General features: G+C 44.3%; 1 protein-coding gene and 1 pseudogene across 4 annotated transcripts in view; one reads left to right on the top strand and one right to left on the bottom strand.

The window, feature by feature from the left end:
- Window positions 1-3,338, bottom strand: part of LOC110522396 (furin) — a 179,974-nt gene extending 176,636 nt beyond the window's left edge. The window contains exon 1 of one of the 3 annotated variants that reach the window (XM_036977103.2): window positions 1,303-3,338. The gene's annotated coding sequence lies outside the window, so the exon portion shown is untranslated. The remainder of the gene's footprint in view (window positions 1-1,302) is intronic. The other 2 variants (XM_036977112.2, XM_036977108.2) reach the window with 2 other exon arrangements.
- LOC118966691 (1-aminocyclopropane-1-carboxylate synthase-like protein 1) lies at window positions 3,291-24,752 on the top strand (annotated as a pseudogene). Its single transcript, XR_016483286.1, has 20 exons — window positions 3,291-3,425; window positions 3,806-4,278; window positions 5,100-5,120; window positions 5,162-5,259; window positions 10,103-10,344; window positions 11,980-12,157; window positions 14,702-14,895; window positions 15,653-15,723; window positions 15,775-15,784; window positions 17,148-17,220; window positions 17,416-17,511; window positions 18,423-18,430; window positions 19,164-19,224; window positions 19,334-19,407; window positions 19,823-19,912; window positions 19,976-20,021; window positions 23,208-23,346; window positions 23,437-23,581; window positions 23,885-24,128; window positions 24,179-24,752. The product of XR_016483286.1 is annotated as a 1-aminocyclopropane-1-carboxylate synthase-like protein 1 (transcript).
- Window positions 24,753-26,148: the final 1,396 nt, after the last annotated feature.

Here is a 26,148-nt window from a genome sequence, read left to right as displayed (position 1 = left end):
GAGACACACAATGCTCAGGGAGTGGAACAATAATCATCACAGCAGTGGGAGACACACACACACACACATACACACACACACACACACACACACACACACACACACACACACACACACACACACACACACACACACACACACACACCTGGAGGCCTCCACATGGCAGGCAGTGACCTCGGTTGACTTTGTACAGAGGAGCATACTTAAGGAAGAATGCAGCAACTCTTGGAGGACAATGAAAGTGCACTTATAGTTTTTTGTTTTAAACTCACAAAATAACATTTTTGGAAGTGAACTTTATTTGTCCTTGAAGAGTTGCTGAATTTCCCCTTCATTTTCAGTCTGACTCGGCTCCTGACTGGCTCTACTAAGGAAAACACAAAGAGAGTGGGTGAATGCTGCCAGCCACTGACAAGCACCAGCCCATAGTACTGCATGGTGCATTAATCCACTGATACAACCTGAGTCAATGGATTCCTCAGGAGGGTTGTATGTCAGCATTACCATTATATCACCCTGACAGTGACTCTATACCTCCTTAGAACCAAACAAAACATCAAGGCCCTCACTGCAGATCTGTGTCACCTAAATAAAGGCCATTCCCAAGTGAGTGTCATTTCAATAGGATTCAGGTCACTCTAGAAACCATCCGGTCAATATGTTCAACAGTTACAGCCAGAGTTAGCCAGTCAGAGAAGTTCACAGGTAAACAAAACAACTGCTCCTGAACGTAGAACTAAAAGGCTAAGACATTGGACCTGATAAGTAACCAAAACATCTACTTTAAAAAGTGCAAATCGTGTCATGCAGTGTAAATCCTATTGGAAAACTCTGCATATGTACAGTACAACTCCGCCACACTTCACGTTGTTTTGCATTCTACAGTAATGTAAGACCTTCGTTTTACCCTGCTGAGATTCCTATGGGCATGAATGATCAGATATACCATAGCCCGAGGATGGATTAGCTGGGTCACAGAAAGTTCATTTTTAGAACAAAAACTGACTCTCCTATAAGCTTGTCATTTGTTTCTTTGATACTTATCTTCAGACCAGTCATATTATGTCGGCTCACTGTAACTCATGATCTTATTATCAATGACGTATGCTACTCAAAATGCCAATAACATAGTAATAAGTAATAGCAATATTTATGCAAAACAAATCATACAAAAGTGATTTAGGCATTTATATAGGGGAAAAAATTAAATGAAGGAACAAATAAAAACACACAATCGACTATGTTGAAGGCAAGTAAATGTCTTACTTTAGAAAAAAAAAATATATTATGCCAAGATCTTACCACGAGTTATCTCTTTGAGGACCTGCACTTCAATAAGCAAGCTTCGTAGAGCTGGTTTAATTTCATCAAATAAAACATAACATCAGACAGCTGGCTGGTCCTGTGTAGCTAGAGCACCAATGTTCGCCGAACTCCCGAGTCCTAGCTCCAAATTGTGAAGTGAAGTATCGACAGCGCTGTCAGACACTGGAAGAGAATGCGCTCTTATGCTACCCTATGCCTCTCATTAATTCGTTCCCTCCCAGCCCGCCAAGGCACTACCCACATCGGGATACCTCCAACTCCAACCTCTTTGCTCAAAGAGCAAAACAACACACGTTGGCTATGACTTGCACCATTCTGTCGGATGAAAGAACCAAATCATGTCTCAACTGCCTGGTTGACAGCTCTCTCTCCTCTCGAGGCGTGGCTCGGAACTCTGTGGAGTTACTCGTGTGACATACCCAGACACCAAGTCCCCTGGTGTATCGTGGTACTGCAATATTGTCACCCCTCTGTTATCTTTGGTTCGGAGTAAACTTTCCACGTCTTCTCGTTGCCTCTCATGGTGTTCGTTTCAGCTAGCCTCCGTGCAAATAACGTTAACAAGCTAGCTAGGACTTCCAACACGTTTTTCCCCCCCTATGTAACGTTAGGGCATTCAACACAATTCCGTGACATGCATACTGCTCTATTCGAACAAACTATTATATTTAAAGCACATTGTAAAATTCTAAAAATGTCATAAATTCCTTTATACGAGAAACTGACATCGTCCACTTGGCTAGGAATCGTGCCGCGTTCAAGTGCTAGTTGGAACTAAGAAACTCTGATATTCCCGACTCGCTAACTGGTTGTAGTTAATCACGTGCCACGTTCAACGAATTAGTACATTGGATATTTGAACACTGCATTTACAAGCTACAAATCCCAGGAAGTAAATCCACACGCCCCAGCCCTACGTCATCGTTAGAGCACAGAGTTTCTAAACCCAGAGGCGCAACATCGCGAGACTTCCGGGAAAGCTTGCGAAATAGACCAGTCCGGGGTTTGAGAAGTCAATGAGAGAAGTGAACAATTCTTCCTTAGTTGTTACATTTCTCGAAATCGAAAAAAGCACCACCTAGATTCCACCCCAATGACTTAAGTAGTTGAACATGTTATTACTCCAACCTCGTGAAAGTAACCTTAAATAGTGGCACATGCGCAGTTCTTCGCGACCCGATGCCAGGCAATGTCGCCATGACAATTTCAGGGTGCGTTCGTAGATTAATTTCGGATATCTTCTCCTTTCTCTCGTCTGAGTGTGCCAGAGCGCAGAATATGCATGTATGAATGCACAACACCCGTTGAATATGACAGGTGTCAGTAAAGGTTGGAAAAAACGGAGTTTAACTGGTGCTAGCAGCACAGTTAGTCGCTACCGCCCAAGATAACATGAAAACAGCCTAGCTCTGCTAGGGCGAGTAAAATGATCAGAATGATGTGTTCTCTCATTTTTGTCAGGAAGTAGCTAGCAAACTAGCCAATTTAAACCAGTTAACTTGGGTGCTTGACTGCCGTTGTGTGGTCAGAACGCTCGGATCAACTCCGTTAGAGCGTCCTGTCTGCGCTCTGAACGCTCCTGGAGCGAATCGCTCTGAATTTATGAACAGACAATCAGACGATTCTGAATTTACGAACGACAGGAGCGCACTCGAGAGGGATTTTACGAACACACCCTTAGTCTAGTTTCATAATTTAATGTCTTTGGTTAGATCATACGTGGTGCCACCACATTTCCAAACTGTCTACGAGCGGCATCTACCGGATTTATACCGTGCATGCATAAATAATGGCTTCCATGCAATGTTGTATGGGAGAGGGCGCAAAAGAGCGATCCTGTTTATTCTGACTCGCTTGCTAACACACAAACCCAATGACAAACAGAGGCTCTGCTGTTAATACGGTCCAAAATGATCCATCAACCCGGATGTAGAATTTTTAGGATTCTCTTCCCCTCATTTTATTTTACATATGCTATTGTTGCTAACTGCGTCAAAAATAGAACATGTTCTACAGTGTCGCGTAAACTGTGACAGCTGACTGCACTGGTAGCCACGCCTACTGAAGAGAGTGAACTGATTCTTGGCAGCCTACTTACTGTAAGCATAACAAACCTTTGTGTTGATGCTATAGTCTCCCATTTTGTTATTACTTTAGTTGAGTGCTTCATAGTATGATTATAACTATTGTAATGAAACAGCAGGGAGCAGGTCTCGAACCCTCGACCTTCGATCCCGAGGTCCGGCGCGCCAAAAGCATGCTTGTGTGGCAGGGTCGATTTCCGCGTTTATAAACCCAGGGTAGTTACACTATTTTACCCTACGGATTATTTATTAGCTAATTTCGTTATGCCTGCTAGCATAGGCCTATATTAAGGCCTATTTGGCTACATTAGCCAAACTCAGTCTAATGATTGGTTATTTGATACAAATATTAAAAAGAATAATAAACAGGGTTGTTTTTGTTTATATTTCCATAGAAAAGATAACTCAGAGGACCTATCATCTGTCAAAGTGGCATCTAAAATGAACTTCCGCGGAAGAAAATATAAGCGGGGCAGCAACTGGTCTTACCCAGAGGTGGCAGAACTCCTCCAGCAGTGGTCAGATGAGTCGGTCCAACTAGAGTTGGAGTTTCCTCAGAAATCAACATGTTTTCAACCGAATAGCGGACGTCCTGCGAGAGAAAGGCATCTATCACACTGGCGACCAGTGCAGGGAGAATATCAAAAAGATTCAACTGGAGTACCGCCGCATCAAGGTCAATCACAAGATGATGTGCGGCGGGAGGTCGTGGAAGTCTTATGATGTAATGAACCGGGTTTTAGCGAACCAACCCGGCCATAGTCTACTCCTCTTTGGGCAGTACTGTTATAGCCCACCAGGTCATCCAGAGCTCCCCAAGTGAGGCAGGCGCATACCTCCATGGTCTGCCAGGTGGTGTCATGCCCTGGCCATAGAGAGGCTTTTATTCTCTATTTTGGTTAGGCTAGGGTATGACTAGGGTGGGCATTCTAGTTTCTTTATTTCTATGTTTTCTGTTTCTATGTTTTGGCCGGGTATGGTTCTCAATCGGGGACAGCTGTCTATCGTTAGCCTGTTTTTCCACCTTAGTTGTGGATAGTTGACTTTGTTAGTGGAATGTATAGCCCTAGTAAGCTTCACGTTCGTTTTTGTTGGTGACATTCATAATAAAAATAAATGTACACTCACCACGCTGCACCTTGGTCCGGTCATTTCCCTGACGATGTTCGTGACAGAACTATCCACCACAAACGGACCAAGCGGCGTGGCCGGGAGGAGCAGCGTTTTCTGGAGGAATGGACATGGGAGGAGATCTTGGAAGGCAAGGGACCCTGGGCAAAGGCTGGAGAGTATCGGCGTCAAAGGGGGGAGATAGAGGCGGTGAAAGTAGTGGCGACAATACGAGGAGTTGGCACAGCGGAGCAGGCAAAAGAGGCAGCCCCCCCCCCCCCCCAAAAAAAAAAAATTGGGTGAGCAAATGTGGAGATTGGCTGAGTCAGGTTGGAGACCTGAGCCAACTCCTCATGCTTACCGTAGGGAGCGTGGTACTGGTCAGGCACCGTGTTATGCGGTGGAGCGCACGGTGTCTCCAGTGCGTATTCACAGCCCGGTGCGCTACATTCCAGCTAGAGTGGGCATCCAGCCAGGACAGATGGTGCTGGCTCAGCGCATCTGGCCGCCAGTGCTTCTCTACGGCCCAGGATGTCCTGCGCCGACTCTGCGCACTGTGTCTCTGGTGCGTCTGTGCAGGCTCTATGCTCGAGACCTCCTGTGAGCCTCCACGGCCCAGTGTATCCTGTGCCTGCTCCAAGAACCAAGCCTCCTGAATGTCTCGCCAGCCTGGTAAGCCCTGTGGCAGCTCCACGCACCAGGCTGCCTATACGTCTCCTCACTCCAGTGAGGATCCATGGCACGAAGCCTCCGGTGATGATCCATGGCACAAAGCCTCCAGGGATGATCCATGGCACGAAGCCTCCAGTGATGATCCATGGCACGAAGCCTCCAGGGATGATCCATGGCACGAAGCCTCCAGTGATGATCCAGGGCACGAAGCCTCCAGTGATGATCATTGGCACAAAGCCTCCAGTGATGATCCATGGCACAAAGCCTCCAGTGATGATCCATGGCACTAAGCCTCCAGTGATGATCCATGGCCCAGAGCCTGCAGTGAGGATTCATGGCACGAAGCCTCCAGCACTGATCCGCGGTCCGGAGCCTCCAGAGGCAGTCCCTCGGTCCGGAGCCTCCAGCGACGATACCCCGGTCCGGAGCCTCCAGCGACAGCCTCCAGTCCGGAGACTCCAGCGAGGGTCCCCAGTCCTGGGCTTGCATCGAGGTTCCCCTGTCCGGGGCCTGCAGCGAGGGTCCCCAGTCCAGAGGCGCCACCTAAGTGGGGGGAGCCAGAGGTGGAGCGGGGTCTGCGTCCCGCACCGGAGTAGATGCCCACCCGGACCCTCCCCTATAGAGTCAGGTTCTGCGGCCGGAGTCCGCACCTTTGGGGGGGGGGGGGGGGGGGGGCGGTTACTGTCACGCTCTGGCCATCTCTATTTTGGTTAGGCCAGGATGTGACTAGGGTGGGCATTCTAGTTTCTTTATTTTGGCCGGGTATGGTTCTCAATCAGGGACAGCTGTCTATTGTTGTCTCTGATTGGGAATCATACTTAGGTAGCCTGTTTTTCCACCTTAGTGGTGGGTAGTTTACTTTGTTAGTGGCCTGTATAGCCTAAGTAAGCTTCACGTTCGTTTTTTTTTGTTTCTTGTTTTTGTTGGCGACATTCATAATAAAAAGAAATGTAGGCTCACCACGCTGCACCTTGGTCCGGTCATTTCCCTGACGACGTTCGTGGCGGGTTCTTCTTTGGTCTTTTTGGCCATCTGCCCAGGCTGGGGAAGCTGCTGGAGATAAATTGCGAGGATGCAGAGTCTGAGAATTGACTGCTGAACTCTGATGCTGCGCACCCAGAGATGCTGTACCATATCGGGTTTGGAGATGAGCATGACACCAATGGGAAGTCTGCCGGACTGGGTCAAGAGGGCTCAGTTGAGATGGTGTGAGAAGAGCGCGCGATTCTCTACTTCAGGTTGGCTAAAATAGCAGATGAGGTTGATTGGCCTAATCTCCTGTATTATTTTGCATGGATATTCATTCAGAAATGTTATCGGAAGTTAGGGTAGATGCAACTTTTATTTTTAGCCCCAACACTTACATAAGGAGATGGCACATGGGTATATGCTCCTAAAAACCAATGAGGATATGGGAGAGGTGGGACTTGCAACGCATCAAGCGTCACAGATATAACCAAGTTCTAATTTAGTGCCTGGCTACGCAGTGGGTCGTTGACACACGTGTGCAGTGTGGGTGAAAAGATTGAATAACATGTATGTGTACATTTATTTTGGAACATGCTGACCACACTGCTCATGTTGTGTTACATGTTATTCAATCATTGCTCCCATACTGCTCTCGCGCTTCAACGAGTGTCTGCGTAGCGTGGTTCTATTTGTGACAGTTTGTGACACTTGACATGCTGCAAGTCCTGCCTCTCCCATCTCCTCATTGGTTTATAGGAGCATATATCCATCCACATGTCGGATTGAAAGATGAACTGAGGTCCTCACTCCAATCCAGTTGGGAGTGGTAATGCGCCTTAAAGTTGGTTGCCAACTGCCATATAAATGTCGAAAGAATAAGAAGAAGCCTAAAGGAGGAGAGATTACTAGAAACAAACTCGGTTGACCCTTTTATCTATGGATTAATTGTCGGAGTAGAGGTGCATTTCAGGTAAAATAACAACCCAATGTTTATAGCCCAGGACAAATTAGCTAGCAACAGCAAGCCTACCGTAGTAATAGCTGTATTATTGTACAATTCAATGGTGATGTTTCAAGGCTGTACGAACTGGACTTTGTTATTGTATAAACACACCACATAATTAACCTTTTTTATTTTCTTTCTTAGGGGGTAGATCAGCCTTAATATTGCAGATAGATTGTAGCTTCAATACTCGTAATTGTCTGCATCATTTCCAATCCCCCGTATATTTTTGGGTAAATATCTACAGTGCATTCGGAAAATATTCAGACCCCTTCACTTTTTCAACATTTTGATACATTACAGCCTTATTCTAAAATTCATTAAATTGCTTTTTTCCCTCATTAATCTACACAGATACCTAATAATGACAAAGAACAAACTGTTTTTAGAAATGTTTGTGTCACGCCCTGGCCATAGAGAGGCTTTTATTCTCTATTTTGGTTAGGCCAGGGTGTGACTAGGGTGGGCATTCTATGTTCATTTTCTATGTTTTGTATTTCTTTGTTGTTTGGCGGTGTGGTTCTCAATCAGAGGCAGCTGTCTATCGTTGTCTCTGATTGAGAACCATACTTAGGTAGCTTTTTCCCACATCGGTTTTGTGGGTAGTTATTTTTTGTTTAGTGTTTTTCACCTGTCAGGACTGTTTCGGTTATTCCCCTTGTTACTTTTGTATTTAGTGTTCAGAGTCAATAAACAAACATGAACACGTACCACGCTGCACCTTGGTCCTCACCTTCTTCCACCAACAGCCGTTACAGTTTGCTAATGTATTAAAATAAAAAACTGAAATATAACAATTACGTAAGTATTCAGACCCTTTACTCAATACATTTTTTCACTTTTCCTTTCTATTCTCTCCATTCCTTCCCCCTGTCTCAGGTACAGTGCCTTGCGAAAGTATTCGGCCCCCTTGAACTTTGTGACATTTTGCCACATTTCAGGCTTCAAACATAAAGATATAAAACTGTATTTTTTTTGTGAAGAATCAACAACAAGTGGGACACAATCATGAAGTGGAACAACATTTATTGGATATTTCAAACTTTTTTAACAAATCAAAAACTGAAAAATTGGGCGTGCAAAATTATTCAGCCCCTTTACTTTCAGTGCAGCAAACTCTCTCCAGAAGTTCAGTGAGGATCTCTGAATGATCCAATGTTGACCTAAATGACTAATGATGATAAATACAATCCACCTGTGTGTAATCAAGTCTCCGTATAAATGCACCTGCACTGTGATAGTCTCAGAGGTCCGTTAAAAGCGCAGAGAGCATCATGAAGAACAAGGAACACACCAGGCAGGTCCGAGATACTGTTGTGAAGAAGTTTAAAGCCGGATTTGGATACAAAAAGATTTCCCAAGCTTTAAACATCCCAAGGAGCACTGTGCAAGCGATAATATTGAAATGGAAGGAGTATCAGACCACTGCAAATCTACCAAGACCTGGCCGTCCCTCTAAACTTTCAGCTCATACAAGGAGAAGACTGATCAGAGATGCAGCCAAGAGGCCCATGATCACTCTGGATGAACTGCAGAGATCTACAGCTGAGGTGGGAGACTCTGTCCATAGGACAACAATCAGTTGTATATTGCACAAATCTGGCCTTTATGGAAGAGTGGCAAGAAGAAAGCCATTTCTTAAAGATATCCATAAAAAGTGTATTTTAAGGTTTGCCACAAGCCACCTGGGAGACACACCAAACATGTGGAAGAAGGTGCTCTGGTCAGATGAAACCAAAATTGAACTTTTTGGCAACAATGCAAAACGTTATGTTTGGCGTAAAAGCAACACAGCCCATCACCCTGAACACACCATCCCCACTGTCAAACATGGTGGTGGCAGCATCATGGTTTGGGCCTGCTTTTCTTCAGCAGGGACAGGGAAGATGGTTAAAATTGATGGGAAGATGGATGGAGCCAAATACAGGACCATTCTGGAAGAAAACCTGATGGAGTCTGCAAAAGACCTGAGACTGGGACAGAGATTTGTCTTCCAACAAGACAATGATCCAAAACATAAAGCAAAATCTACAATGGAATGGTTCAAATATCAACATATCCAGGTGTTAGAATGGCCAAGTCAAAGTCCAGACCTGAATCCAATCGAGAATCTGTGGAAAGAACTGAAAACTGCTGTTCACAAATGCTCTCCATCCAACCTCACTGAGCTCGAGCTGTTTTGCAAGGAGGAATGGGAAAACATTTCAGTCTCTCGATGTGCAAAACTGATAGAGACATACCCCAAGCGACTTACAGCTGTAATCGCAGCAAAAGGTGGCGCTACAAAGTATTAACTTAAGGGGGCTGAATAATTTTGCACGCCAATATTTTCCGTTTTTGATTTGTTAAAAAAGTTTGAAATATCCAATAAATGTCGTTCCAGTTCATGATTGTGTCCCACTTGTTGTTGATTCTTCACAAAAAAATACAGTTTTATATCTTTATGTTTGAAGCCTGAAATGTGGCAAAAGGTTGCAAAGTTCAAAGGGGCAAGGCACTGTACTTCAACCTTGTCAAATATAAAACAGGAAAGGTTATTTAATGGAAAATAAGAATGTTCCCTGAGTTTTGTCAGAGTTTAGAGTGACAAAGTATTTCACAGCAAACTGTCTCATCATTGAGCAGAGCAACCCAAGCTGAGTCGTTGCTATGGATTCTCAGAGCCGCCATAAGCAGAATACATGCAGATTACGCTGCTTGCAGGGAGCGAGTGACAGACGGAGAGGAGAAGTTAATGGAGGAAGTTAATACTGGTTTCAGGCAGGGCCTTAAATTTTGCAGAAGCAATTGTGCCAGGGTAGGGTAGGGGCTGAAAGTCGTGGACATGGGTAGGTCTCGGGCTTAAAAGTCCTGGTGGCTGGGACACAGGGAACCAGCGTGAACCAGAGTGCTTCCGACCTGCAGCCCTTGTGAGGCAGAGGAAGCGTCTGACGTGCAGGGAGAGGGGCTGGTGGGAGAGGTGGCATCTGGGGACCCCTGGAGGAAGCTGTAGACCGGTTCCTGAGCTGGCAGAGGCTCCTCACCATGGAGGAGGCACGGCTGGAGAGGGAGGCGCAGGCCAAGGATAGGCGGGAGCAGCAGGAGGAAAGAAGGGCAGAGAAAGAGAGACAGCAGGAGCTCCTTAGCAAGTTAAATGGGGCCCTGGTCACTGTCACACAGACTGCCCCCTACTGGCCCACTGTTTGCTCTTCCTGTCACTACTGACTCAACTGTATCCTCTGCCACTTCTGGACACAGTGCTCTACTTAATGCCCCTGCTACTTCATCAATCCCATTCGGTACTCCTGCGTCAACTGCAGCACAACCACATTTATTTTTCACCTTTATTTAACCAGGTAGGCCAGTTGAGAACAAGTTCTCATTTACAACTGCAACCTGGCCAAGATAAAGCAAAGCAGTGCGACACAAACAACACAGAGTTACGCATGGGATAAACAAACAGTCAATAACACAATAGAAAAGTCTATTTACATTGTGTACAAATGTAGTAAGATTAGGGCGGTAAAGGCAATAAATACGCCATAGTGGCGAAGTATTGACAATTTAGTAAATAAACACTGAAGTGATAGATGTGCAGAAGATGAATGTGCAAGTAAAGATACTGGGGTGCAAAGGGGCAAAAAATAAACAATATGGGGATGATGTAGTTGGGTGGGCTATTTACAGATGGGCTGTGTATAGATGCAATGATCGGTAAGCTGCTCTTGACAGCTGAGTCTTAAAGTTAGTGAGGGATGTATAAGACTCCAGCTTCAGTGATTTATGCAATTCGTTCCAGTCACTGGTAGCAGAGAACTGGAAGGAAAGGCGGCCAAAGGAGGAGTTGGGTTTGGGGATGACCTGTGAAATATACCTGCTGGAGCGCATTCTATGGGTGGGTGCTGCTATGGTGACCAGTGAGCTGAGATAAGGCAGGGCGTTACCATGGAAAGACTTATAGATGACGTGGAGCCAGTGGGTTTGGCGACAAGTATGAAGCGAGGGCCAGCCAACGAGAGCATACAGGTTGCAGTGGTGGGTAGTATATGGGGCTTTGGTGACAAAACGGATGGCACTGTGATAAACTGCATCCAATTTGCTGAGTAGAGTGTCGGAGGCTATTTTGTAAATGACATCGCCGAAGTCAAGGATCGGTAGGATGGTCAGTTTTAAGAGGGTATGTTTGGTAGCATGAGTGAACGATGCTTTGTTGCGAAATAGGAAGCAGATTCTAGATTTAACTTTGGATTGGAGATGCTTAATGTGAGTATGGAAGGAGAGTTTACAGTCTAACCAGACACCTAGGTATTTTTAGTTGTCCACATATTCTAATTCAGAACCGTCCAGAGTAGTGATGCTGGACGGGCGGGCTGTGATCGGTTGAAGAGCATGCATTTAGTTTTACTTGCATTTAAGAGCAGTTGGAGTCCACGGAAGGAGTGTTGTATGACATTGAAACTCGTCTGGAGGTTAGTTAACACAGTGTCCAAATAAGGGCCAGAAGTATACAGAATGGTGTTGTCTGCGTAGAAGTGGATCAGAGAATCACCAGCAGCAAGAGCGACATCATTGATGTATACAGAGAAAAGAGATGGCCCGAGAATTGAACCCTGTGGCACCCCCATAGAGACTGCCAGAGGTCTGGACAACAGGCCCTCCGATTTGACACACTGAGAAGTAGTTGGTGAACCAGGCAAGGCAGTCATTTGAGAAACCAAGGCTGTTGAGTCTGCCGATAAGAATGCGATGATTGACAGAGTCGAAAGCCTTGGCCAGGTCGATGAAGACGGCTGCACAGTATTGTCTTTTATCAACGGCGGTTATGATATCGTTTAGGGAGAGGACCTCGAGTCCCTGATAACATTGGCAATCAGGATCGACAACCGCCTCAGAGAACGTGTGAGACAGCACCTTTTTGACACCACGCTAGTATCCTGGTTTCCTGAGCACCCCAAGCCCCCCGAACCCAGCATTGAGGAGCCTATGCAGCTGGGAAGCACACGTCAGCCCACAGGTGCGTGACAGGCGCATGCGTGAAGGCTGCTGACTCTATTGCAGAGGTCTCGGCCATCTCCGTGCTACATGCCCAGAGCTGACGCGAGGGCTCGCCAGGACTAGGGGAGACCCTGAAGAGCTGCGCAGTTACCTTCCGGCTACCCAGTCACCGTCTGTCACTACCCACAACCCTCCACTGGGACAACCATCATCACCAGATTCAAGCATTTGTAGACTCCTGGGCCGCATATAATTTCATTGATCACGACTTCGCCAGAGAATGACAAATCCCCTGCGTGAAGTGTCCCATTCCTCTGCCAATTCAAGCCCTTGATGGACTGCTCCGGTCAGGTGGAATATCAGACCAAGTCCATTCTACTTCACGTTGGGGTGAACCACTCAGAGACTCTTGGTTTTCTTTTGATCATTGCTCCCGAGAACCCCCTTATCCTAGGGTACACTTGGCTAGCGCTACATAACACACTGTTCTCCTGGTCCACGGGACACCTACTAGACTGGGGTAAGGACTGCCAGACTAAATGTCTTAAGACCCCCACCAAGAGCCTTGCCGTGTCCTCCTGCCCTCCATTGAAGACCAAGACTTCTCCGCTCTCCCTCCCGAATACTTCAACCTCCGGGAGGCCTTTAGTAAGAGGCAAGCCCCCACCCTTCCCTCCAATTGTCCACAACTCCTACCCGGCTCCACACCTCCCGGGGCTGTCTGTACTCCCTCTCGACCCCTGAAGTAGCATGAACAATTACATCCCGGAGTCGTTGGAGGCAGGTTTCATTTGCCCCTCTACATCCCCAGCTGGTGCAGGTTTCTTCTTTTTGGGTAAGAAGGATGGAGGCCTATGTTCTTGCATCGATTACAGACGGCTGAACCGGATTATGATCAATAATCGTTAACCCTACCCCTGATGTCCGCCGCCTTGGAGTTGGCCCAAGGGACCAAATTCTTCACCAAACGGGACCTCCGCAACGCTGAATGAGAGTCAGGGAGGGAGATGAGTGGAAAAATGCCTTTAACTTCACTAGGGTTGGGGGCAGCATTCAGAATATTGGATGAAAAGCGTGCCCAAATTAAACTGCCTGCTACTTAGGCCCAGAAGCTAGGATATGAATATAATTGGTAGATTTGGATAGAAAACACTCTAGTTTCCAAAACTGTTAAAACAATGTCTGTGAGTATAACAGAACTGATATGGCACGCGAAAACCTGAGGGAAATCCAAGCAGGAAGTACTATAATTTTGAAAGGCTGTTTTTCCATTGAAAGCCTATCCACCATACAAAGACTTAGGACCCAGTTCACAATATCTATGGCTTCCTCTACATGTGGCCAGTCATTAGGCATTGTTTCAGGCTTTTACTCTGAAAAATGAGGGAGATACAACACTTTCAATGAGAGGCCAATGGAAATTTCCAGCCATGAGTCCTGCGCAGGATCGGGAGCACGCATTTATTGTTTCTCCTTTTCTATTGAAGAAGCTTGTGTCCGGTTGAAATATTATTTATTATTTATGACAAAAACAACCTGAAGATTGATTTTAAACATCGTTTGACATGTTTCTACTAACTTTTCTTGAACTTTTTTGACTTTTCGTCTTGATGTTGAGAGCGCGCATTGTGCCTTTTGGATATCTGAACTAAACGCACCAACAAACTGAGGTTTTTGGACATAAAGAGGGACATTATCGAACAAAACAAACATTTATTGTCTGGAGACCTGGGAGGGCAACCAGATGAAGATCATCAAAGGTAAGTGATGAATTTTAATGCTATTTCTGATTTTGTGAGCCCTCTCCTTGGCTGAAAAATGGCTGTATGGTTTTTGTGGCTAGGCGCAGACCTAACATAATCGTGTGCTTTCGCCGTAAAGCCTTTTTGAAATCTGACACAGCAGTTGCATTAAGTAGAAGTTTATCTTTAAATGTATGTTAAACACTTGTATTTTAGATTAATGTTTATGATGAGTATTTCTGTAATTTGATGTGGCTCTCTGCACTTTCACCGGATGTTTGTTTGAGACAATGCCTTTCTGAAACATAACGCGCCAATGTAAACTGACATTTTTAGATATAAATATGAACTTTATCGAACAAAACAGATATGTATTGTGTAACATGAAGTCCTATGAGTGCCATCTGATGAAGATCATCAAAGGTTAGTGATTAATTTAATGGTTTTCTGTGACTAGGTGCTGACCTCACATAATCACATGGTGTGCTTTCTCCGTAAAGCCTTTTTGAAATCAGACACTGTGGTTGGATTTACAAGAAGTTTATCTTTAAAATGGTGTATAATACTTGTATGTTTGAGGAATTTTAATTCTGGGATTTTGCGCCCTGCAATTTCACTGGCTATTGTCGAGGTGGGACGCACTTGTACCAGAGAGGTAAACACCCCTAGGGGTCACTATGAGTATTTAGTTATGCTCTACGGATTATCGAACTCACTGTCAGTCTTTCAAGCATTGACCAATGACACTCTTAGGGACATGTTGAATCGGTTTGTTTTTGTTTACCTCGACGACATCCTGACCTTCTCCAAAACCCTTCCAGAACACATGCTGCATGTCCGCCAAGTCCTGAGACGCCTGCTGCAGAGCCAACTATATATCAAGATAGAGATGTTTGAGTTCCACGTATCCCAAGTTTCCTTCCAGGGTCACATTATCTCTACCGCAGACATCCAAATGGACCCCGTAAAGATTGAGGTGGTCGCCGACTGGCCCCGTCTCACCTCACTCAAACAGGTCCAGTGGTTCCTCGGGTTTGCCAATTTTTACAGGCGTTTTCATACGCAACTTTGGTGCTGTGGCAGCACCTCTCATGGTCCTAACCCGCAAGTCTCAGACCCGTTTTTGCTGGACCCCCGAGGCTAACAGGGCATTCATGGAGCTCAAGGGACGTTTCACCTCTGGACCCATCTTTGTTCATGCTGATCTTACCATTTTCTTGTTTATTGTATTTACTTACGGATACCTAGGGGCATACTCCAACACTCAGACATCATTTACAAATAAAGCATTTGTGTTTAGTGAGTCTGTCAGATCAGAGGCAGTAGAGATGCCAGGGGGGTTCTCTTGAGAAGTGCGTGAATTGGACCATCTTCCTGTACTGCTAAGCATTCAAAATGGAACTAGTACTTTTGTGTGTCAGGGAAAATGTATGGAGTAAAAAGTACATTATGTTCTTTTTAGTAATGTAGTAAAGTAAAAGTTATCCAAAATATGAACATTAAAGTACAGATACCCGAAAAAAATACTGAAGTAGTACTTAGGTATTTTTACTTAAGTACTTTCCACCACTGCTTATCACTGACTTTGTCAATCAGAATTAACCATTTATTCTATGGTGTTGACCAGCAAGTGGGATGTCCATTAGAGAGGTGGTTCTGTACTTACCATAGCTATATTTAATCTGTGGCCCTGTGCATGACACTCCTATTGAATGTAACCGTTCTCTCTCTGTCCAGAAAATGAATCCTTTTTGTGTCCCTCACTGCCACAGATGACCCAGCCTGACATGCAACATATTGACCCAGCCTTGCTGTAGTATCATGACTGGAAAGGCCACCACTTGTAAGACATCTCCTTGTATATGACTCCATATGTCATGTGTTATTTGAAAAGCATGGTTATGGTACATGTATTCATTAGAGACATTTAAACTACAATTCGATAACCAGTTTATTACACAGAAGGAATATGTTTATTAGAGCAGCGATTAGGATGATGGTGATGGTAATAGTGGTGGGGGAGATGATGACGACGACGATATCCGATCTGTAGTCTGAGAGAAGAGGTGTCCAGGTTCTTGTCTCACTACTGTAGTTTCCCTGACCCAGGTGAGTAAACTGCCTCTCCTTAGCCCTTGTACTGTTTAATGGCCCTAGTCTAGTGTATAATCCTGGCCTTTAAGGAGTGCTGTGATTTCTAGACTACTTCATTATATTATTACTGTATTATAAGTATAGTGACTCATTTAGGCTTGTGATACCAGTGGACTCGACTCAATTAATGACTTTCATTTACCACATTAATGACAGTAAAAGTGCTTAGGCCCACAGAAAATGGAATGTATTCATCAAGGATTGTAGGCTATTAATCTATGGGTATGAATAGTTAAAGACAGTGGTGGCTGCTGATTGGCAGAATACCCGGGTGCAAGGTGGTTGGGAGTTGTCAACAAAGCAGCATGAAAGAAATATGATGCCGAGTTTTTGAACTACCAGTAGTTTCTTTGAGACGATATATAAAGTGATCTGTGCATTTGAACAACAGCATAAATACACCTATTTCGCTTTTGCATGTCAAAAACCGAATGACAACTGCTGCACGTTGCCACTGATTTGAACAGATTAGCTGATACTATTTAGAACGAGCAGCCAGCTCACGAACGAACGAGTGCACCAGGGAGAAAGGTCATCACTAGTTACCACAGCTACAAAGTCGTATAGCCTGCCTATTTCTAAAATGTCTCTTATGTCATTTTAAACCTAACCCTAACATTAAGCACACTGCTAACCTTATGCCTAACCCTAACCTTAAATTAAGACCAAAAAGTCAATTTTGACGGCCTAGGAACAGTGGGTTAACTGCCTTGTTCAGGGGCAGAATGACAGATGTTAGCTCAGGGATTCAATCTTGCAACCTTTCGGTTACTAGTTCAACGCTCTAACCACTAGGCTAGAGGTAGCCCAGTACCAGTTTAAAAAATGATCTTTCTTATATCTCACTTCAAAACATGATTTGTGCATCTGTTGAGACCGAACTGCTAGAGCGACAGCTAAAATGGCTTTGAAAAAAATATGATTTCAGCTAATAGGGGGAAGTATCTAACAAAATAACTACATTATGGCATTTGCTGATCGTCAACTATTTACATATAGTAGATGTTTCGGTACATTTGTGGAGAACATTTGTACTTACTCAACCTTTTAAATTATGAAGAATGTTTTTACTCATAAAGCTAGTGTCTTATTTGTGTGTGTGTGTGTGTGTAGGTTCAGGTTGTGGTGATGAATGGCTGTGGCTCCCTCTTCTCATCCATAGCCGCAGTGCTTTGTGACCTGCAAGGTTAGTTCAACTCACTTAAAGTACACTCAAATAGTATGTCCAGTTGTTTCACCTATGGATTGCATAATATACTGTAACTGAACCTTTAAATGTCACCCATGCCTTATCATACTGTGAAATACATGGTACTGTATTTAATTAATGGATTTTGAGTTTGTTAGAGAGGTGTACTCAGACTCAGTGTGTGTGTTTTAGATGCAATCCTTATTTCAACGCCATTCTATAGTGGTCACTGAGGATGTGCATCCCTACAGTGGTGTTCGGCTCTTCTATGTTCACCTCGACTGTGAGGTAGGCCTTAATTCTTATCAATATATGGTATACCATATACAGTGCATTCGGGAAGGCTTTCTCCACATTTTGTTACGTTACAGCCTTATTCTAAAATGTATTAAATAAATGTGTTTCCTCATCAATCTACACACAATGCCCTGTAATGACAAAGCAAAAACAGATTTTTAGACATTTTTGCAAATGTATAAAAAAATAAAATAGAAATTCCAGATTTACAAAAGTATTCGGACCCTCTGCTATGAGACTCGAAATTGAGCTCACGTGCATCTTGTTTCCATTGATCATCCTTGAGATATTTCTACAACTTGATTTGAGTCCACCTGTGGTAAATTCAATTGATTGGACATGATTTTGAAAGGCACACCTGTCAATATAAGGTCCCACAGTTGATAGTGCATGTCAGAGCAAAAACCGATCCATGAGTTTGAAAGAATTGTCCGTAGAGCTCCAAGACAGGATTATGTTGAGGCACAGATCTGGGGAAGGGCACCAAAACAGTTCTGCAGCATTGAAGGTCCCCAAGAACACAGTGGCCTCCATCGTTCTTAAATGCAAGAAGTTTGGAACCACCAAGACTTTTCCTAGAGCTGGCCGCCCGGCCAAACTGAGAAATCGGGGGAGAAGGGCCTTGGTCAGGGAGGTGGTCACTCTGACAGAGCTCCAGAGTTCCTCTGTAGAGATGGGAGACCCATCCAGAAGGACAACCATCTCTGCAGCACTCCACCAATCAGGCCTTTATTTTAGAGTGGCCAGATGAAAGCCATTCCCCAGTAAAAGGCACATGACAGCCTGCTTGGAGTTTGCCAAAAGGCACCTAAAGACTCTCAGACCATGAGAAACAAGATTCTCTGGTCTGATTAAACCAAGATGGAACTCTTTGGCCTAAATGTCAAGTGTCACAACTGGAGGAAACCTGGTACCATCCCTACGGTGAAGCATGGTGGTGGCAGTAGATGTTTTTCAGAGGCAGGGACTAGGAGATTTGTCAGAATCGAGGTGAAGATGAGAGGAGCAAAGTACAGAGAGATCCTTGATGAAAAAAATCTGCTCCAGACCGCTCAGGACCTCAGACATCGGGGAAAGGGTCACCTTCCAATAGGGGAACAACCTTAAGCACACAGCCAAGACAATGCAGGAGTGGCTTTGGGACAAGTCTCTGAATGTCCTTGAGTTCCCCAGCCAGATCCTGGACTAAGACACGATTTGAACATCTCTGGAGAGACCTGAAAATAGCTGTGCAGCGACGCTCCCCATCCAACCTGACAGAGCTAGAGAGGATCTGCAGAGAAGAATGGGGAAAAACTCCACAAATACAGGCCTGCCAAGCTTGTAGCCTCATACCTAAGATGACTCGAGACTGTAATAACTGCCAAAGGTGCTTAAGCAAAGTACTGAGTAAAGGGCATGAATACTTATGTAAATGTGATATTTCAGTTTAATTTGTATACATTTTCAAAAATATCTAAAAACCTGTTTTTGCTTTTTCATTGTGGGGTACTGTTCATGGATTGATCGGGGAGGGCGACAATTTAATCAATTTTAGAATAAGGTAACAAAATGTGGAAAAAGTCAAGGGGCCTGAATGCACTGTACCACCCTCGGTTGTATTTGTTGTGTGCTTATTGTGTGTGTTTTTAACCTTTGGGCAGTCGGCCTTTCCACCTCGCTGTGGAAAGACTGGAGAAAGCTATGGGGAAGGCCACTAGTGAGGTAACCCCCCTACTCCCCAACCCAACCGAAATAGTTATCAATTCATAAATTAAGATAGAGGCACTAGAATCATCATCGGTATAACTGTCCCTTGTTGTGTTCCTGCCAGGGAGTGAATGTCAGAGTCATGATCCTGGTGAACTCCCATAACCCCCTGGCTGAGGTCCACTCCCCTCATGACTGGCTTCCTGGAGTTTGTCAAGAGATAAATTTTTTTCCTCACACCACATTTCCATATTGTACAATATGTTTTCCCTCAGCGCATAAAACGCCAAGTATCATGACTGTAGTTTTACTGTAAAGTACAACTAAGGGCTGAGGACTCTCCCAAAACCATCTGTTCTAGTTTTAGTGGCGCTCTCAGCATTAACACCCTCTACAGACCTACTACCCATGCACTGAGTTGCAGTAGCCATAAACCAGCCCTGTTCTGTTACACACTGCTCCCTCAGGCTGTCTACCGATAGTGTTTAAAATGCCTGCTTGCATTGCCTTTGTAATAAAGAACAATAAACATCGTAAAACAGTGCAATACAAATTAATAATACATTATTTCGCTTTTCCTCCCTGTTCTCTCCTTTCCTTCCCCCTGTCTCAGGCATGAGTTGCACACCATTGTAGATGAGGTGTACATGCTGACGGTGTATGAAGAGACAGCCACCTTCCACAGTGTCCTTAGCATGGAGAGGTATGACACACACACACGCAAACACTTCTTATTGAATGTACATTAACAATGTTGTGCTTGCAGCTTGCTGGACTGACAGAGAACACATGTGATGTGGGGGATCAGCAAGGTTTGAGTCTAAAGTGAGTGTGTGTGCGTTTGCCTGTACATGCATACAGTGCATTCGGAAAGTATTCAGAACCCTTGACTTTTTCCACATTCTATTACATTACAGCCTTATTCTAAAATGTATTAAATTGTTTTTTTCTCCCCCTCATCAATCTACACACAATACCCCATAATGAAAAAGCAAAAACTGTTGTTTTTTTTAAATGAAAAATGAATAAAAAATGGAAATATGACGTTTACATAAGTATTCAGACCCTTTACACAGTACCTTGTTGAAGCACCTTTGGTAGCGATTACAGCCTCAATTCTTCTTGGGTATGATGCTACAAGTTTGGCACAGCTGTATTTGGGGAGCAGGCTGTCATGTGACTTTTACTAAGGAGTGGCTTCTGTCTGGCCACTCTACCATAAAGGCCTAGTTGGTGGAGTGCTGCAGAGATGGTTGGTTCTCCCATCTCCACAGAGGAACTCAGGAGCTCTGTCAGAGTAACCATCGGGTTCTTGGTCGCCTCCCTGACCAAGGCCCTACTCCCCTGATTGCTCAGTTTATTTTTGGTGGTGCCAAACTTCTTCAATTTAAGAATGATGGAGGCCACTGTGTTCTTAGGGAACTTCAATGCTGCAGAAGTTTTTTGGTACCCTTCCCTAGATCTGTGCCACGACATAATTCTGTCTCTGAGCTCTACGGACAATTCCTTCGACCTCATGGCTTGGACTCTGTACTTTCAACTGTGGGACCTTAGACAGGTGTGTACCTTTCCAAATCATGTTCAATCAATTGAATTTACTACAGGTAGAGACAAAGCAAGTTGTAGAAACATCTCATGGATGATCAATGGAAACAGGATGCACCTGAGCTTAATTTCGAGTCTCATAGCAAAGTGTCTGAATATTTACAGTGAGACAAAAAAGTATTTAGTCAACCACCAATTTGTGCAAGTTCTCCCACTTAAAAATATGAGAGAGGCCACTTCAACTATGACAGACAAAATGAGAAAAAAAATCCAGAAAATCACATTGTAGGATTTTTAATGAATTTATTTGCAAATTATGGTGGAAAATAAGTATTTGGTCAATAACAAAAGTTTTTTTTTTTTCTCCCCAATTTCGTGGTATCCAATTGTTGTAGTAGCTACTATCTTGTCTCATCGCTACAACTCCTGTACGGGCTTGGGAGAGACGAAGGTTGAAAGTCGTGCGTCCTCCGATACACAACCCAACCAAGCCGCACTGCTTCTTAACACAGCGCACATCCAACCCGGAAGCCAGCCACACCAATGCGCCGGAGGAAACACTGTGCACCTGGCCACCTTAGTTAGCGCACACTGCGCCCAGACCGCCACAGGAGTCGCTGGTGCATGATGAGACAAGGACACCCCTACCGACCAAGCCCTCCCTAAACCGGGCGTCGCCCCACGGACCTCGCGGTCGCGGCTGATTACGACAGATCCTGGGTGCGAACCCAGGGACTCTGATGGCACAGCTGGCGCTGCAGTACAGCGCCCTTAACCACTGCGCCACCCGGGAGGCCCAATAACAAAAGTTTATCTCAATACTTTGTTATATACCCTTTGTTGGCAATGACAGAGGTCAAACGTTTTCTGTAAGTCTTCACAAGGTTTTCACATTCCTCCATAATATCCTCTAGAGCAGTGATGTTTTGGGGCTGTTGCTGGGCAACACAGACTTTCAAATCCTTCCAAAGATTTTCTATGGGGTTGAGATCTGGAGACTGGCTAGGCCACTCCAGGACAATGAAATGCTTATTACGAAGCCACTCCTTTGTTGCCCGGGCAGTGTGTTTGGGATCATTGTTAGGCTGAAAGACCCAGCCACGTTTCATCTTCAATGCCCTTGCTGATGGAAGGAGGTTTTCACTCAACATCTCACGATACATGGCCCCATTCATTCTTTCCTTTACACGGATCAGTCGTCCTGGTCTCTTTGCAGAAAAACAGCCCCAAAGCATGATGTTTCCACCCCCATGCTTCACAGTAGGTATGGTGTTCTTTGGATGCAACTCAGCATTCTTTATCCTCCAAACACGACGAGTTGAGTTTTTACCAAAAAGTTATATTTTGAGTTCATCATATGACATTCTCCCAATCTTCTTCTGGATCATCCGAATGCTCTCTAGCAAACTTCAGACGGGCCTGGACATGTACTGGCTTAAGCAGGGGGACACTGGCACTGCAGGATTTGAGTCCCTGGCGGCGTAGTGTGTTACTGATGGTTTGCTTTGTTACTTTGGTCCCTGTTCTCTGCAGGTCATTCACTTGGTCCCCCCGTGTGGTTCTGGGATTTTTGCTCACCGTTCTTGTGATCATTTTGACCCCACGGGGTGAGATCTTACGTGGAGCCCCAGATCGAGGGAGATTATCAGTGGTCTTGTATGTCTTCCATTTCCTAATAATTGCTCCCACAGTTGATTTCTTCAAACCAAGCTGCTTACCTATTGCAGATTCAGTCTTCACAGCCTGGTGCAGGTCTACAATGTTGTTTCTGGTGTCCTTTGACAGCTCTTTGGTCTTGGCCATAGTGGAGTTTGGAGTGTGACTGTTTGAGGTTGTGGACAGATGTCTTTTATACTGATAACAAGTTCAAACAGGTACCATTAATACAGGTAACGAGTGGAGGACAGAGGAGCCTCTTAAAGAAGAAGTTACAGATCTGTGAGAGCCAGAAATCTTGCTTGTTTGTAGGTGACCAAATACTTATTTTCCACCGTAATTTGCAAATAAATTCATAACAAATCCTACAATGTGATTTTCTGGATTTTTTCTCTCATTTTGTCTGTTATAGTTGAAGTGTACCTATGATGAAAATTACAGGCCTCTCTCATCTTTTTAAGTGGAAGAACTTGCACTATTGGTGGCTGACTAAATACTTTTTTCCCCCATTGTATGTAAATAAGGTATTTATGTTTTTATGTTTTAATACATATGCAAAAAATTAGGTATTGTGTGTAGATTAATGAGAAACATAATTACTTTTATGTATTTTAGAATGAGACTATAACTTAATAAAATGTGGAAAAAGTCAAGGGGTCTGAATACTTTCCAAATGCACTGTGTGTGAGTGCATGAGTATACGTGTCTGAATGTGTTTGTACATACATGTTGTTATGGGGACTATCTGGCCCCCCGCTTAGATTCATGCCTGTCTCATTTGTTTTGTCCTTGTGCAGGACTTTGCGATGGCTGGGTGTGTGTGGGAACTGTGTACTCTGACAACAGGGACTTGGTCGAAGCTCTGGATAAGCTGTGGATGTTCCACGGTGTCCCTGATCCAATACAGCATCAGATGGCAAGGCTGCTCCAGGACAGGTGAACGGACACACACACACACTCACACTAGATGAGAGGACATACTATATCACCCTGATTAGGGAGTTTAACATACCTGTTTTCTATTGTAGATTGGATCGATGGGATATTTCTTCCATTTAACAAGCTGAGAATGCAGGCCGCTCACAGATACATGACTGAGGAGCTACAGAGCCTGGGAGTCCACTACCTCCACCAGCCTGCTGGCTTCTACATCTGGGCTGACCTCAGGAAGGTAAGGACACTGACACAGGGTTGGGGTTAGAAGACTGGATAGTGAGGAGACGCTGTCTTGGTTCTTCCTGGCATGGTTGCTCCTCTCTCTCTTTCTTTCTCGCTCTCTCTTAATTTAATAGACTTTATTGACATGGCAAGTTAAATTTACTTACATTGTCAAAATACACATGTAACAACAATGGTCGGACTAACAGTAATAAAGCAATAATAATAGTAGGCCTAGTAGTAGTGGTAATGATAATAACATTAACAGCAACTACAACAACAACATCTCTCTCTCCTTCCTCCCCCTGTCTGTCAGTACCTGCGTGAACCATCGTTTGTGGAGGAGCTGTCTCTGTGGAGGTGTTTACTGAAATCCAAGGTGGTGCTGAGCTGTGGCCAAGCCTTCCACTGCTACACTCCTGGCTGGTTCCGACATCAATACCTGATGCTCGGTACCTTCATCAATCACTTCATCTGTTTTTCTCCTCTCATGACGATAGAAACAGGAAACAGATTTAGCCTTTTTTTCCTCCTCTCTTTCTACTCCCTTTCTCTGTCCTGTTTTCCTTTACTTGCCATATCTTCATTGTGTTATGTGTGGTTGTTGTAGGCATGCAGAGGATCAGGAAGGCCCTGGAGGAGACAGATAAGGCCACATCCACCCCTGACATAGGCACAACCAACGAGGCCACCGAGAAGGAAGGGACAAAGATGACATCAAAGAGGGACACAACAGGCTCACACAAAGCTGTGGCTGTCAAGTCAACACCCTTGCCCAAGAACAGCTCATCATCAGAAGAGCCAGGGGAGAAGGATAACCCTGACCCTGATGCCATCCCATTAGCCATTGAAGACTTTGTCTTGCTGGACTGCTAGACGTCCCATCCCACAGGCAGTCTGGACTCCCTGATTGATGCCCTGAGGCAACAGATCCGCTCCTCTGATTGGCTGGAGAAGAACACTCCTGAACTCTCAGCCGGGCAGGAACCAGAGCTGCTAGATGTGTTCAAATTGTTCTTCATTTATTTTGACTATTTCCTACATTGTAGAATAATAGTGAAGACATCAAAACTATGAAATAACAGATATGGAATCATGTAGTAACGCAAAGTTTTAAACAAAATATTTTATATTTGAGATTCTTCAAAGTAGCCACCCTTTGCCTTGATGACAGCTTTGCACACTCTTGACATTCTCTCAACCACCTTCATGAGGAATGCTTTTCTAACAGTCTTTGAGTTCCCACATATGCTGAGTACTTGTTGGCTGCTTTTCCTTCCCTCTGCGGTCCAACTCATCCCAAACCATCTCAATTGGGTTGAGATCAGGTTATTGTGGATGCCAGGTCATCTGATGCAGCACTCCATCACTTTCCTTGGTCAAATAGCCCTTACACAGCCTGGAGGTGTGTTTTGAGCCATTGTTCTGATAAAAAACAAATGATAGTCCCACTAAGTGCAAACCAGATGGGATGGCGTATCGCTGCAGAATGCTGTGGTAGCCATGCTGGTTAAGTGTGTCTTGAATTCTAAATAAATCACAGACAGTGTCACCAGCTCCTCCATGCTTCACGGTGGGAGTCACACATGCAGAGATCATCCGTTCACCTACTCTGCGTCTCACAAAGACACGGTGGTTGGAATCAAAATTCTCCAATTTGGACTCATCAGACCAAAGGACAGATTTCCACCAGTCTAATGGCCATTGCTTGTGTTTCTTGGCCCAAGCAAGTCTCTTCTTATTGGTGTGGTTTAGTAGTGGTTTCTTTGCAGCAATTCGACCATGAAGGCCTGATTCACACTGTCTCCTCTGAACATTTGATGTTGAGATGTGTCTGTTACTTGAACTCTGTGAAGCATTTATTTGGGCTTCAATTTCTGAGACTTGTAACTCTAATGAACATATCCTCTGCAGCAGAGCTAACTCTGGGTCTTCCTTTCCTGTGATGGTCCTCATGAGAGCCAGATTCATCATGATGATTTATGCGACTGCACTTGAAGAAACTTTCAAAGTTACTCAAATTTTCAAAATGTGGAAAAAGTCAAGGGGTATGAATACTTTCTGAAGGCACTGTAGATTTGTTTGAGAATTTAAAACACAATACAACCACATGTGTGGACAATGCATTTAAAATAAGAGGATTACTCAAAAAAGTTTGAAAAAATATTTATATCACTCTGCCATTTCCTGCTTGCTAAAATTCAAATAGTTCCCCTACTTTCAGTTTGTGACAAAACAGAGATTAATTGTACCATCGAAACAGCTGTGAAATATCTTTTCAATAACTTAAAATATTGTATTTTCAGTTTATTGAAGATGGTGTACAAAACCGAAAGTAAATGATGCAGAAAAGAAACCTCTGAATGGGAAGCATATAGAGTTGAAGTCGAAGTTTACATACACCTTAGCCAAATACATTTAAACTCAGTTTTTCACAATTCCTGACATTTAATCCTAGTACAAATTCCCTGTTTTAGGTCAGTTAGGATCACCACTACACCATTCACCAAGAATGTGAAATGTCAGAATAATAGTAGAGAGAATGATTTCAGCTTTTGTTTCCTTCATCACATTCCCAGT

Source organism: Oncorhynchus mykiss, chromosome 1 (genome assembly GCF_057628025.1).
Source record: "Oncorhynchus mykiss isolate SJ-2025 chromosome 1, ASM5762802v1, whole genome shotgun sequence".
Classification (NCBI taxonomy): Eukaryota; Metazoa; Chordata; class Actinopteri; order Salmoniformes; family Salmonidae; genus Oncorhynchus; species Oncorhynchus mykiss.
Note: the sequence above shows the minus strand (reverse complement) of the source record. Positions and strands in the feature narration are given on the sequence as shown.